Source organism: Silurus meridionalis, chromosome 13, assembly GCF_014805685.1.
Source record: "Silurus meridionalis isolate SWU-2019-XX chromosome 13, ASM1480568v1, whole genome shotgun sequence".
NCBI classification, from domain to species: domain Eukaryota; kingdom Metazoa; phylum Chordata; class Actinopteri; order Siluriformes; family Siluridae; genus Silurus; species Silurus meridionalis.
Window position 1 is genome coordinate 6,868,889 of NC_060896.1, and position 13,744 is coordinate 6,882,632.

Below are 13,744 nucleotides of genomic sequence, written 5' to 3' on the forward strand. Positions count from 1 at the left end.
ACCTGGTTTGTTCGTTGTAGCGTAGAATATTTAATAGTTGCAGCGAGTGCCACTGGAAATGTATCATCTGCGAGCTTCACATCTGACCGCCTGTAGGAAAAACACCCTGCTCTTGCAACTTTTCAGTCCAAGCGCGTAACTTGCACACCATGCAGGTTTTGCTCTCTGCATCTCATTGCTGCCAAATGCAGATTTTCTGTTTCATATTTTTTCACTGACTTCATACAAACAGAAAGAAACAATGATCACCCGAATAGTGATTTCTGTAAACAAACAAAAAGGTTAACTTGTTATTTAAATACTCATACACTCCATTAATAAACACTCAACTCATTCTCTGCTCGTGCTGTGGGGAAGCTCAGAGGTAAGCGTGCGTGTGTGTGTGTGTGTGGGTGTGTGTGTGTGTGTTGCTGTGCAGTTTGTGCCTTTGTGCGTGTGTTTACACAGCGTAATAAGCCTGGGCAGATCTTGGCACAGTCTGTAGCAGCAGCATCAGTAGATCCTGAGAGTGATCCCTCTGTCTTTCTGTGCTGCAGAGGAATTACAGCTCCCATCTGGTGGCAGGGCATGAGCCAGACAGTAACAGGCAAGATCAGACCAAACGAGGACAAATACTTTATAAAATCAGAACAAAAAGATAGATTTAATAGATACAATAATGAGTTGAGCAAGACAAGTGAACGGGAGAGACAGATCATATAGAGTAAGAAATTGAGGTGAGGGTGAAAAAAACAGATGCGTGTCCTTAGCGCTAATTAGATTGTGGAACACACTCTGTGACTCTGTTGTGTGTGTGTGTGTGTGTGTGTGTGTGTGTGTGTGTGCGTGGGTGTGTGTGTGTGTGTGTGTGTGTGTGTGTGTGTGTGTGTGTGTGTGTGTGATGACAAGCCTACGGGTACAGAAGAAAGCTCTGATTATCCCTCTTCTGTTGCTCAGCCTGTGATCTACAGGAACAGGGACTATCAGTCTTTTGTCTTTGCTCTTGATTCTTTTCTTCCTTCATAATCTTTTTCTTTCTTGCATATACAGTATGTGCACTTTATTAGGAACACCTGTACTCGGAAACGATTCAAAGCCATGTTCTGCATGTTCAGTGCCGTTTAAAACCCATATCGCTTATCTGCATGTTGCTTGAAGTCATGCCACTTTTCATTCAAAGCCTCCTGCAATTATCAGAGGGGAAAAAAGAAAGAAAGAAAACAAGTCATTCAGCCACGGAAAAGTCCTGCAGCTGTATTGATTCACGCCAGGTCATTTCCCTTTATCAGTATTTTCTGCATCTCTTCTCTCAGTTGTTTTATTTTTAAACCAAACTGAGAGTCTTTAAAGTTTTCTGCAATTATATGACCTTGTGGGGGTTTTGACATGGTCCATTTGCATATAACCATTAAATATCTAAAAAGGAATAATAAAAATGGCCGTTCATGAGTTCACTGAGTGGGACTGGGTCTCTTGCCATAACTAAAATATGTATATTACAACAGATGTTATTACAAAGTCTTGCATTTATTAGCATGTGTTGCAGTAATATTAAACTGACCATCTATTTGTTAATTAAAGAGACCTGTTTAAAATATTGCTTTATTTCTTTGTCTTTTTTAAAAGACTTGTTTGGCGTACGTTTAATATGAGTTACATGGTGTTGAAGTATGGAAAAGAAGCCATTTTGGTTCATTAGGCTAATTGACTTCTTGCACAAGTGGGGAGTAGTAGCTCAGTGGTTGAGTTGTTGGTTTACCAATCAGCAGGTCCCCACAAGGTCGGGGGATCATACCTCGGCATCACCAAGGTAAAAACAAATTCTGTTTTGAAATCTAATAGTTTGTCAACTTTTTGACATTAAACTGTGGTCTTTTTAAGTGTGATTAACAAATGTGTTCTCTGTTAGCATTAGGAAAAATATTCTAAAATTTCAGCCTGGCTTTCTGGTGAGATCAGTCCCCACATTCGCAAGATAAATAAGTAGATTTTGCTGAAATTATTGTTATGTAATTCTTTGTAGTTTGTCATATAAGGTAAAATTGTGAAATAAAAACTATACTTTATGATAGTATATCTTTATTTGTCACACAGGCTGATCACAGGGTCGATTAGTAAACTATCATTTTGGAAACACTGGACACTTTTTTCTATTCTGTTGTAATTACATTTCATAGTAATTCTATTAAATACCATGTCTGTGTCTAACCTAAACGCTCTGCTTTTGGCAGGACTTTCTGAGTACTTCATATTCTCACCTACGCCACTGGACATTTCCACCGCACTGGCATTTTAATGCCAGGGAGACGCAGAGGTCTGCATGCCAAGTATATGTATTATACTATATCCTGTATGTTTGATACTGGAAAATCTCAACAACAACAAAATTAATACCTTAAGTAGAGCTAACTATAACTATAACTATACACGGACAGCTGATTTAGAGAATTATGTTTTCATAACTTCTTCATTTGGGGATATGGTAAGAAACATGGCAGCAGCTGCCCCAAATCTCTTTTTTTTTTTTTTTTTTTCAGTTTTTCCAAACAGGATAAATATCAAATTCAGCAATGCAGAGAAAAAAATAGCAGTGTCCTTTTAATCAATATCCAACTGTGGATAAAAGCTTAAACAGCAGGCTATCTACACATGATTATTCGCCATCAGGATCAGTCTCTATTATGAAGGCAATTGGACACACACACACACACACACACACACACACACACACACACACACAAGGTGATTGAGGCTGCAGGTTACAAACAATCATAAAAGCTAATCACATGCTTCCACACTTTTACTCAATATGTATTACAACCAATTTTCTCAGTGTGAAATTCACACACTGATCACACACTGAAGTGACCTAAAAAAACTTTGACTCGTGCTGAAAGTCTTACTCGAGCCGAAATTTCCATAGACTTTGCTTTGTGTTAAAATAATTGTGTGTAACAGCAATAGTGAGTCTCATGTGAAAGGCACCATGAATTCAGCATGTTTAAATCTGCATGAATTTAATCTCTCTCTCTCTCACACACACACACACACACACACACACACACACACACACACACACACACGTAAATACACAGTATCTAAACATTTGGAAAGCTTTTGACAGAAATTCTTCACTGCACTTCTATGATATTTGTGACCTTCAATGACATGAGATGTGATCGTTATGAGTCATAAAAATTACCATTATATTTTCCTCCAATCCTGATTTTTTCAGCCACTGGCCAGACCCCTTCTTTTTCCAGATTATCCACATCTCATATATATATATATATATATATATATATATATATATATATATATATATATATATATATATATATATATATACCATTTATATAAATAAATATATATAAATGAGGCAAAATTAAAACCTTCAACACAACACAATTATTCATGACGTCCTTTCTTTACTCATATAAAAATGTAATTAAATAAACTCCACCGAAAAATTATTTGTAATCACTAAAGTTACTAATGCACTTGAATCTTTAATCAAGCAAAAATATCCACCTTGATGAAAACCGTCCGTGTGGAAACATAGCAAAAGTTTCGTTTTGGTGTTCTGATGATTTCCTTAATTTAAAGCACCATAATTACTTTTACAAGAATATTTTGTCTTCATGTTCATGATGAGTTTGGTGTCACTAATATTAATCATACATTTGCATAAAGCATCCAGATTTGTAGATGTCCATGTTCATTAGAGTATTAAAAACATTCATGTTAGAATGTCATAATATTATGTCTGATGAATGTGTGTGTGTGTGTGTGTGTGTGTGTGTGTGTGTGTGTGTATATGTTTCACACTTTTTTCAGGACACTTAACTTTACACTTTATACTTATATTATATACTTATAGTAGTATATTTTAGTATATATTTATATTTATACTTATAGTTTGGATGAAAATCTTTCTGTGTCTTGATTTTAATTCCTCTACTGATCAGCTTTGCCTGTCTACAGGATAAACTCCCCACTTTCAGACCTTATGTGTCAAATGCTTTGATTTTAAATGTGCTATTTAGCTGCCTCTTTTCTGGAGGTGCTTAAATATTGTTATCTATATTCCCCTTTTGAGTTCTGCCTTGTTCTTCCCATATGATTAAAGCATCCTCGGACATGTGCATCTGTACATCTATAAAGCCTTTTGCCCTGACCTAATACTGATCACATTCCTCTTTGTATCAACAGACCACAACATGTCAGTCCAAATGATCTCACTAGTTTCTTGCTGCACCTTCTGTCCAGGCAAGTAAACACCACTGAAATATGGATATCGATATTTGTATATATCTCTTGAATCTTCAATGTATAGGAATCAAAAACTGAAAAAGGCACTGAATGAAGACATAAAAAGCAAACTCAAAGATCCTTTATATTTCAGGTTCATTCCATGTTCCAACCTTCTATAGTGATGCACAGATATGATTTTCCTTATGATTTTCTGAAAAGATTCTCTACACTGGCTTAAGGAGCTAAACATTTCTAAACATAAAGAAAAAAATAAATCCACTTGATCCATCAGGACCTACAACCCTACAACATTTCCCATTTTCTCCACATTTATAATTGGGGAAAAAATTATTCAAATGTCAATCCTGCAAAAACTAAATGGAAAAGGAAGTGCTTATGACGGATAAAAAGATTAACCAAGCTGATCAGTGGGTGTGGGGTAAAAGTTGGCATTTAAGCCCACCGAAATTAAACTAATTAAGCACATTGCCGATGCTTTTTACTATTGGCAGCTAAACCAGGTGTTTGGCTCTGATGCTGCACAAGAGGAATCGCCTCCTTATGGTTCTGAGAAAGGCGCATTGAGATCTATTCACTGATCGAAATGTATTTTGAAGCTTCGTTCTGGCTCTGATGGATGTGCTGATAGCTGTAAGCCAGGCAATAGTGGTGATGAGAGGCATTTTACAGACACATTTGCGCTACTCTTTAACGATACTGACAAAAGTGTATGGATTCATTGGATCGTGGCAGATCCTGTTCGTACGTGCAGGAAGAGGAGATAAGGGAATATGAAAAGGTAATGGAATATGTGCTCTGTGCGAGTGAAATTCGATTCAGGATGATCATTAACCTGCACGCAACAAAGCAGTGACACATACATAAGTACAGAGTGGAAATTACATGATTGTGAAGATTTTGTGCAAAAAAAAAGGCACCAGGGCAAATTAATATAATTAAAAAAATAAAACCGGAAATGTTTGTTTTTAAAACTCTTAATGTGTTCTACAAAATACAAATCTGTCAAAGACATAATGCAAATGTAACGCTATGCATTAGTGAAATCATTTACTCGAAGGGCGCTGTAGTATAGAGATACATTTAGAAATGAGTGAAAGTAAAAGTCCTTACAGCTTGAAGATAAAAAGCCACATTAAGTGTTTTTTCGCGGCTGTGCAGTCATCAATTACACACAGGCTCTTCACACACAGGTCTTTCTTTTCCTAAAGGATTTGGTTCTGAATAAATAAGAAAGACGTCACACAGCAGCAGGATTCAACTGTTACAGGAATTTTGACTTCACTGCCAGTACCAAATTTGGCATCACACTGTAAAATAATGTAAAGTAATGATCAATAAAATGTAATAATTCTTCATATTTCTTAAACATTATATATAATAATATATAACTATAATATTTGTTTGTCTGCACAAATTTTCAGTTCTTTAAAAAAAGGTGCCAGACTGTACTTTTCCTTTGACACTGTGAAACTGTGTATTGTTAGTAATCTTTAGGTGCATGTAATGTATATTTAAAATATTATAAATGTTTGTCACTGAAGGATTGGTATGTACATCCCATTCCACATTTAGTCCCTATTTACTGTTATAACAGCCTCTACTCTTAGTACTCTACAGGTGTGGGTCGAAAAGTTGAAACAAGGGGAAAATGTTATGCTACTATATGAAATTTACATATAAATGCAAATACAGCCTATAAAATTGTGTGCCTCTAACTTGATGGTAATAGTTTGGGGAAGAATCATTATGGCTGGAGAGGTCAGGTGTCCCAATACTGCCATCCATATAGTTTATCTAATTGATAGTTTTAAAATTACCTATAGTGTTAACAGAGCACATACCCTAATTATCTTGCAAGCTAAATATCAATTAAATATCAGTTCAACCAGTAAGAGTTTTATTGTGCATGCTCTTAACACTGACCTGCATGACATTTGTGGTAAAAAAATGTTTTATTCCCTTTCTGGAATTTTAGAAAGTGTCTACAGTCTACAGTCTAAACTTCACACAATTCATAACATCAAGAGCATTGTACTGTTTTAATTGTTTGGAAAACTATTTCTGAATTTATTTAAATTAAACTAGTTCCTGGTATAAGATTATAATACACCAATATTTTTTCAATTCTCTAATTGGCAGATAAGTCTGCTAATTTTATGCATTTATTTGCATAAAACCTGCCAATAGATACAAGATACTGTACGAGTAATAATCTTCAGAAATAGTTTCAATGATCTTTGATTTCATTTAATGCAATTAAATAAGATTCGTTTAAATGAAATTGATTTTACTCAAGAAATGTTTCACGTTTTTGTCAGACGACTTTTGCAGTGTAATAGCTAATAGACTATATGGAGAAAAAGTATTGGATAACCGACTTTTCCAGCCATATGTGTTTGTTACCCAAAGTTCACACAATTGTGATGTTGCTTGTTTCGGTAGCATTACATTTTCACATCACTTGAACTAAGAAACCCAAACCTGCTTGGTGCATGGTGCACAAAGACAGCTTCATGAAGATGGTTTATGGAGAGCTCTGACATTTAGAGCTCTGACCTCATCCCTACTGAACACCCAGGTCTTTTTTTACCCGTTGGCTGAATAAGCTTAACTCTCCACAAGCACACTCCAAAATCATTAAAATATCTTCCTTAAAGTGTGAAGGTTATTATAACGGTCAAATCTAAAGGTCACACGTACACAACCTTTTGTCCACATAATGTATAAAGTGTGGAGAGCTAATTTGCAACTAAGGGAATAATTACAAACACAAATAAACATAAATACATACTGTATATAAGGGATGACTAATCATTATTCTTTTCCTAGAAAGCGTCTGAGCATATCCTTTTTTCTCCAGGGATTGTTTGGCTATGTGCTCTGGTGTTGCACATAAAAGATATTTGAGTCTTGCTTCCTTTTTTCTGAGATGACTACAGTTAGCCTTACTGAGAGAAGTTTATTATGCTTGCTTTTGCTCCATTTTCTCAGTGTTTTAGTATGATAACAGATTGTCTGTCAATCATAAATCGAATTAATCCGTTAAATGTGTGATGCCTCGTGCTATCTAATGTAACCAGGAATCATTTTTAATTTCAGTTGAGTAAAATCTTTGCTAAATCTTATCAATGTATTTTTGACAGAATTCTAGGATGTAGCTGTAAGTGTAAAAAAAAAGCAAGAGAAAGAGAAAGTAAGGTAAGCAATGCTGGTTAAATAACAAATCAGTATACAAGTCAATCTAAAGTTCATACTGAAGGTTCAATCAAACTGAAATTATTCCTTTGAATTCTTTCAAGTTGTCATACCAAAGCAGTCAGACTACAGTATTTTTGTACACACTGTCATTCTATCACCTTGTTTAAAATACACAGATGTTGATTTAGCTTTGAAATGACATTCCATTCAGAAGCAGCTGTCAGATGTGAAAATATAAAGCCTGGTGCAGAAAACCCACAATTTCCGTTTGTCTGGACAGACACTTCTAGTTGGGGTACCATGTCAGGAGAGTGGCGTTATCGAAACAACGTTCGTCAGGGCCTCTCAGGTGTCAGGTGAAATGCTACTGTAAATGTAATTTCTTGTTCTTTTTTTCCACATGTTGTAAAAGTGCATACAGTATACACTTCAGTATGCTTTCTTTAGAGTGTTGAAAGATTTGTAGATGTTACAGGCAGTAAATGCTTAGGAAGAAGTCAAAAATAAAACCCAAATATTCATTATTTGTTCAACAAATTTCTGCAAATGTTCTTTTTTACGAGTCTTCAATAACAACTATTCAGTCAAGCAGGGAATCTTTGTCTTTGCTTATAAGTAATACTAATCTTTGTTTGCTTATGTCCTTGAACAGATTCTACTGTACTGATCAGCCAACACATACAGTTCTTTTATTAAAACATAGACATGTTTTTCACTCTGATTTTAAATTATAGTACCTCTGATTTTTTCATTAGGTCATTTCAGAATGTGGCATAAAAATCTAGCAAGCAATCAGTTTATGTCTAGCGTTCAGTACTACACACATAAATATGGCTTCCTTTCTATGATTTTTTTTCCGTCTTCCTCCTGCATTGGTAGACTATTGTGCAACATTGCCTTCTTAAGTCCTGATAGTGTTCTGAGAGGTAAGCGGTCGTCCACAATTAGCTGTTGGCTACATTTTTTAGGAACGCCCAATTTTTACAAGCTATTTAAACCCTGGTGGATAACACCAAAGTCTTACTCAAGTCTTACTGTTTTACTCAATCATGTTACACTGAGACAAGTTAGTTTGCTCACCTTGACTTTAAGATCTATACAGGCATTTCTTAATGCTACATGGACTGCTAACTTGCAGAATTGTACCCTTTATTTTCTTTTTCTTTTACAAATGAAGAGACAGAAAAGGTGTTTGTACATTATTTCGTCCATCCGGCACATATACTTTGTGGCTGCCTCGTGTCTGGCACTCGCTTTCTCACACACACCTGCTGTTCCAATCTATCCAATGCACTGTATCACACTGAAACGCTGATGACTCTCTTTCCAATGCTGTCACAGCCCTGAATATTCCCTCTCGCTGTCCTGTCGTGTGCAGCCTGATCCATACACTCTTTATGTACTTCCACTTCCACTTCCAACTTGAAACCTTCGACACACTTTACACCCAGTGCTTGCCTTTTTTCAATTCGATTCCAAAGTCTTCAAAGATTAGATAAGATAAGATAAGATAAGATAAGATAAGATAAGATAAGATAAGATAAGATAAGATAAGATGAGATAAGATTTCTGAACGATCTGATCTATTTATTTAGATTTTACATTACCCTTCAATGAACTGCTTAAAAAATTAGCATAAATGCCTAACACTATAAGAGCTTTGTTAATACTATATGATGTTACAATAATTTTTATACACATTTTCACTACAGACTCCTTATATGATTAAAATATAATAAAAAATATGAATACAGCAATGAATCAATGATTAATTGAATGAAAAAATGTATGAATCATTTATAACTTGGGAGCAATACAGTTCTACCTGTCGACTATAACAATAAGATTAATTAACTGTCACATCCGACTCCTCTGCTAATCTAAAACCCACCATTAATCCACAATTCAATCTAGATAATAGCATGATTTTACTCACCTGCATAGTGAACTTCTGTGTACTTTTACTAGTTTATCCACCATCTCTTGCTTCTTTTATTCATTCCTATGTTTTCTTTTGTTCTTGATAAAGTTTGTCTGCTAGTGCCTCATGCTTACACTTATCTGCCTCTGCCTTCTAACATAATCAAACTGGAGCAAAATACACCACAGACTGCTGTAAGTACATCTTCCAGGTTACAGCTCAGTACTGATTCTAAACACAGGCCCATACCAGGGTTTATAACTTCTGATTTGATGTTTTGCTTGGTGGGAGAGATCCCTAAATTCCAAAGTTTATTAGGAAATGCTTGATCCACATTATAAAAGCTGTTTTTTGGGTTGGTTTTTTTTGGAGAATTTTAGCCATAACTTAATATACTTCATAATGAAGGCCAAAATTGGACTGTGAATAAACTGGCCCAAGCAAGTTGCTGCCTAAATGCTTTTTGTCATGTTTTGTCTTGTACTTTTTTGTCTATAACGTTTTTGTTTCTTTTTTCTTATTCTACATTGATTCAGCAACAATTACATTTTTTTATTTAACAACTTTTTATTTGTTTTAAAACCTTTTAAAAACTTTTTTTTTATTTTTTACAACTTTTAAAAAAATTAACATCTTTCTGTCTTACTCTTTATCTTTATCTAAAAAAAATACAGCTTGCCATGTTACTGAGAAACTTGAAAGCCTGAAGCCCTCTGTACTAAAGATTTTTACATGACTTCACATCACTGCTAATGATTGTTAGAAAGCACTGACACCGTAAAATCCGGCCATTTCCATAAATGTCTCCCTACAGAAAGCTACAACATATCAACAATTACATTGCGCATTTTTCTTTGTTAAATAATATCATGCATTTTATCCCTTTATATTGTCTTAGAGTACATGGAGCTTCCAACGTACAAGTCTGTATTAGCTGTTAACCTACAAATGATCAGAACATATTAGACAAATTAGAACAACATTAGAAGTGTATTAATGTACATAAACCTCCTGGGCAATTCGGTTTGAGAATTCAATAAATCTGTGGTAAAAATTGAAATCAAAAGTACTGTATTGTGGTGCTAAAACAACAATCTATAAACACGTACCGTATCATGAAATTTGTGTATTGCTATATCCCTGCCATCTCCAAAGTAAATAACAGTGAGGCGAAAAACAATAATAGTCTCCTGTCTTCATAATGAGGAACTGTACCAAGCCTGCTTACTAACAGACTTTGTATGTATGTGTCATAGCAGAGAGCTACAAGCATGAAATTGCTTTCTCACAGCCACAGCTCAGATAGGCTGTGCTTGCTGTGTCTGGAAGTCGTGTCATTTTTCATGGTTCAGACGATGTGTGTCAGAGCTGAACCGCTGTTGTTGGCTGTAGCGTGACCCGCAAATGAAAGCGAACCTCTCTCTCCTTCTCTGCATATGACGATGTATAATTCAGCAAGACATAAATAAATCCACAGATGTACCGAAGCTATTAATGCAAATCCTAAGGCAGTCTCTAGCTACTATCACTCAATAATCACATTCTATATTAACACTAATTCCCACAACATTCATTAGAGACTACTTATGAACTCAAAGGTCTGACTCATTTGTACTATTTATTATAATCGTTTTAGTCGTGAAACATGACAAGAATCAGTGTAAAGTCTTTCTCGAACCTACAACTATAAAAGATTTTAGTCTTAAGAGCAAGTGCAGTGAAATTCCCATGGGAATAACGTACATAGGGCTGAAGGACACAGAGCGAGATCGAGCAAGGAAAGAGACAGTGGCAAACACACAGAATGGTCTGTCCACAATTCATAGCTTGGTGTAAATTTCAACCTAAGAGATGCACAATGGTCTTTTTACAGCCAGAGTAATATCTGTAGCAGGTCATATTCATGAACCGAGAGCTACCACTTTCTAAAACAAAACCACCAGAGGCTTCTTCATGGCACCGTGTGTACAATAGACTTTAAAATCCAATTAAGAACATTTAACAAGTAAAGCAAACCCTTATAGCAGTTGTTTTGATTTCAAAGAGAGAAAAGAAAAAAGAGAAGAAAGGGGAGTTTGTCTTAATGCTGAATAAGTGATTAGGGTATCATTTTTTATATAGTTTGATTTTCCTCCATGATCTTTATTGATGATGTGCAGAGGTGTGATTTGGCCTCTGAAGGTCTGAATAAAATCCACTGAACTGAAATCTTGGCTGGGTGATATGCAACATGTTTTTTGTAAATGCAAACCTTCTGCAAACCTGCCTTATAAATCATATGCCATCAAGAATTGTGGTTAATATTTTTTTTACTTAAAAGCGTAAATGGGTTAAACAAGTGGGAAAACATTTAACTCTTAAATGCATGTGTGTTATGAGATCATGTTTACTGGAGAGATGATTGGTGTCAAACAGAGGTTTGTGGAGGTGGTAATGATTACTGTCTAAAGCACCAAATGCAATCTTTCTGCTAATCGAGCAAATAACTGAGGAAGTCAATTAGTGCAATGCACTGTGTCCAATTATTTACCTATCCCACATCAACACTGACAGATAATACTAACAAACCAAGCTAAAATGAAGACTCTGTGTGTGTGTGTGTGTGTGTGTGTGTATGTGTGTGTGTGTGTGTGTGTGTGTGTGTGTGTGTGTGTGTGTATCTGTGTTCTAGACTCAACTGCAGTCTCAACACCCTTAGATTCATAAATATACCGCATCAGGCTCATTGAGATTCAAACTGCGTTACTTAAACAACGACAGACAACTTGTGAAAATGACCTGCAAATGCAAACAACAAGCCACGCTGGATTTTGTCGAAAATATTTTAAAAATAGAAACAGAGAGAAGTTGTAGATAATTTCATAATCTCTATGAATATTTATATCTGTTAATGTAAAGGCAAAGAGCTATAATTTTACATGTTTTTAGATGGCTTACACATTAACAGCAAGTAACTACAGCAGTACTGAATAGTTGACCTATTTGACCCTATCATGATCAAAATCTGCTCTTTTCGAACCCACTGCATCTGGATTATAAACAGACCTCAATACTAAGATGCCCTGTTTACTACAACTTTCAGCGATATTGCATCATTGTCCACTATTTAGATCCCAAACACTTTCATGTCCATGTCTCTGATAGTCACTGATGTCAGATGATCAGAAAGGACTACATGTCGGTTGTCTGACTTCAGCTGCTTTGAAACTGGTACTTTTATCTTCAGTATTTCTTTCTACAGCAAGCAGTGTGGAAAATATTGTCAAAATTATTACAAATAATAATACTAATTCAATCTTTTACATCCAGAAAGCTAAAAAAATCCAGAAAACCTTCAAATCCAGAATGTTTGATTGCATTTTGATCTACAGACAAGCACCCTAAACACCCCTTTTACATGCTCGTGCATCACTATTTGCTACGTATAACTGGGCTTTCAATCAGCTGCATGTTCAAGTGCTATTGAAAGTGACACCATGACCACCATGACTCTACTTCAACTTTAGTTAAAGCTACATACAGTTTGTTTAAATGCAGCTGGAGTTGTAGCAGATGAGAACTACGGTAAGCTCTTTTCTTTTACAGCATCTACACGTTCACCTACATCCACCCTTTATGTGAAGAAGATCGACATCATGGGATCATTTTACATGTGTATTGATGGTCTTCTGTCAATATTAACACTTAAACATAAAAAATATACCTGCTCTTAATATCTTTCTCCTTTTTTTTAACATATGAATGATTATAAAAGTGTTCGAAACATTTGGAAACATCTAAAAAAAAGAAAGTGTGCTATGTGGCATGCTCCATCATGTGACTGTCCTACAACAAAAATACAGTATGATGGTATGTAAAATCATCGAGCTATTGTATCTATTTCCTCAAAACGTGAAAACACTGCTATTTGGGATAATAGTAGGAATATATGGGTAAGAAGAATCTGGAAGGATCGATTACAGTATTAATTAATATATAGGTTTTTAGGACTTTGCAAGAGACAAAAAAAACACACACACAGCCTACTTAAATCACATTTTGCATGAATTCAGTAAAATCAGAATATGTTGAATGTGAATTATAGAAATAAAATGCTGTCTTTTCTTAATAGAAAACTACAGCAAAATTAAAAGCTTATTGTAACTTCCCTTGATCAGTCAGTTAACTTCAGCTAGGAATAGAAATCTAACTGCACTGTCTTTATATAAATATACCAACCTATTTATCGTTATGTGACCCGTTTTCATTAATGTAAATGTGTTTTAAAGTGGCTGCAGGTGTTAAGCTGGTCACTGTTAGATAACGTAACATACTAATGTGGGAAAAGTCCGTTATCTGAAGTTAGCCATTCACGTACATATTAACTAAAAA

The 13,744-nt window shown here is 35.2% G+C and overlaps 1 protein-coding gene across 3 annotated transcripts in view; it reads right to left on the bottom strand.

Annotated features, from left to right (window-relative positions):
- The window catches only part of shank3a (SH3 and multiple ankyrin repeat domains 3a), a 288,699-nt gene that overhangs the window by 273,753 nt on the left and 1,202 nt on the right, over positions 1–13,744 (bottom strand). The window contains exon 1 of one of the 3 annotated variants that reach the window (XM_046863926.1): positions 9,389–9,409. The exons of the other annotated variants lie outside the window; for them this stretch is intronic. The gene's annotated coding sequence lies outside the window, so the exon portion shown is untranslated. Of the gene's footprint in view, positions 1–9,388; positions 9,410–13,744 lie in introns of those variants that run through there. 3 annotated transcript variants of the gene reach the window in all.